This window comes from Brassica oleracea, chromosome C7 (genome assembly GCF_000695525.1).
Source record: "Brassica oleracea var. oleracea cultivar TO1000 chromosome C7, BOL, whole genome shotgun sequence".
NCBI lineage: Eukaryota > Viridiplantae > Streptophyta > Magnoliopsida > Brassicales > Brassicaceae > Brassica > Brassica oleracea.
The window spans coordinates 6,080,512-6,082,279 of record NC_027754.1 but is presented as its reverse complement, the minus strand read 5'-3'; positions in this window follow the sequence as shown (position 1 = coordinate 6,082,279).

Genomic DNA, 1,768 nt, shown 5'->3' with positions numbered 1-1,768 from the left:
GGGTTTAGAGTTGATGTTTCGGAGTTTAGGGTTTAGAGTTGATGTTTCATGGTTTAGAGTCTAGAGTTGATGATCTAGAGTTTAGAGTTGATGTTTTAAGTTTAGATTTAGGGTTTAGGGTTTACGTTTAGGGCTTAGAGTTGATGTTTTAGGGTTTAGATTTGAAGGTTTAGAGTTTAGAGTTATGTTTTAAGTTTAGATTAGTTAACCATATGATTTTTTTGTCAAAGTTAATCAAAAGGTTATAAATGTCTTTTACCCTTCATTAAAGATGAAGATAAAAGTGGTTAGTGTAAACATGAAAAGTGATACTTTGAAAATAGTATTTTTGGCAATTTTCCTATTGTTTTAAGGAACAATAAATTTGAATTTTCTAAGTTTAAAAAAATTCTATTAATATTATAGAATAATAGTGAGTAGACTGAGTTAATAGTTACTCAAATCTTAGTTATGATCTAATTATTCGTTTATTTATATTTAGATTTTCATGAGAAAAACAGTTAAATGGTGAATAATTCAAACTTTCTTATATTTAAAGATTAGATGGTGGTGTCTTTTTTTTTTAACTAACAACCAAGTTCTTACATATCTGGTTAATATGTTTTTCAATTATTAACTTTTATTTTCTGGTTTTGTTTTGATGTTTCTTACATCATTGAAGAGCAATCGTAAAGTGACAATGGCGTACGATAAAACGATCATAAGAATAAGTCCTAAAATAATATAAATTATTATGTTTCCATGCAACGAAAGAAAACTCAAAATAAAATACCAAAATCATAATTATATTTTCAAACATCTAGTTTGATTTTTCCCTCCACAAATCTCAATACTATTAACTGATTTTGAGAAATTAACATTTTTTATTAAGCTATTCAGGAGAAATAAATAAATTGTTTACTTGTTTTTTCTCAACTGGTATGTTCTTTGAGATATTTTTTACTTTAACTTCATCAAACCATAAACCTAAAACTATTTTTTTTTATAAAAAGTTAATTTTTTATTCTTTTACTTTTACAACTGTTAGATAACTTTCCTTAGTAGAAAACAAAACAAAATACTATACAACAATATTTTTTCTTTTCTTTTTGCCGTTTTGGAAGTTTTTGTTCCCATAATCAATTGAGATATTTTACCTTCCAAAATAAAAGATTATTTTTGGCACAATAAAACAATATATATTTTATCATTCTAAGAGGTAGTGGTAGAATTAGAAAGGATTTTTTTATTGAAAAAAAAACTTTACAGTTAATGAGATAAAAAGGATGATTTCTGATATGAATATCTAAATCAGCAAACTTTTAATATTTTATTCCTAAGAGATGTTGATTTGAATTAAAATGCGAGGTTCTTTACATAAAAGAAGACCAAGACAACCGATTTGTTGCTGCCTTTGAGAAACTCAAGATCAGATACATCAACCAATCTGCAACCGCTATGCTGCGAGAAGAACATCTATGTAAGCTCGCCGTAAAAATTGCTTATCCTGAAGATCAGAGTTGCAGTGACAACATGCTTCCCGATGCGGTTCATGGTTAAAGAGGAAGCCCGATATTTTAGCTTGCTTGTTACTTCCACGACTTCTTGAGGGAGATCAATCCAGAAGTACCCATCATTTTGTCCACCTACAAGGTAATTCAAACCACTCGAGCTAACCGGTTTGTCTTGGGGTGTACCAAACCTGTTCAAAAAACTGTGTGTTTTAAAAAATACTATGGCACAGATGAAGGCATGCAAGTCTCTTCAGGGTGGAAGTAGACCATTGGTC